This window comes from Alligator sinensis, unplaced genomic scaffold, assembly GCF_000455745.1.
Source record: "Alligator sinensis unplaced genomic scaffold, ASM45574v1 scaffold169_2, whole genome shotgun sequence".
NCBI lineage: Eukaryota > Metazoa > Chordata > Crocodylia > Alligatoridae > Alligator > Alligator sinensis.
The window spans coordinates 2,573,528-2,573,992 of record NW_005842077.1 but is presented as its reverse complement, the minus strand read 5'-3'; positions in this window follow the sequence as shown (position 1 = coordinate 2,573,992).

Here is a 465-nt window from a genome sequence, read left to right as displayed (position 1 = left end):
GTGGGAAGCAGAGAGCTTCCCCCCACAAACCTAACAGGCTGCCCTCCCAGGTGAGCCACAAACAGAGCCAGGGCTGTGCTGGCCACAACTCCAGGATCTTGCTCAGGCTGATGGCATTAGTGCAGAGGGCACAGAGCTGTACTCCCATCACTAAGCAGACACAGCCAGGCCCTCCAAGAGCAGCCCACAATGCAGCATTGCCTACAAAGCTTCGAGAGGCACCAGCTTTCTGGGCCCCAAGCAGACTCCTCATGAGGCTCCAAGAATCCCATCATAGCCAAGGGATGAAACAGCCGCTCAAAGAGAAACCAGTCCCATTAGGTTCCCACTAGGTCCTTTGCAGTTTGGTCCCCAGGGCTCCTCCCACTCACCAGCATGTACCCCAGGAGCTCCTCTTTGTAAGTGAACTGGAAGCTCTCGGAGTCGTCTGCGTCCTGGATGGCACGGCTGATCTCAGTGACTGAC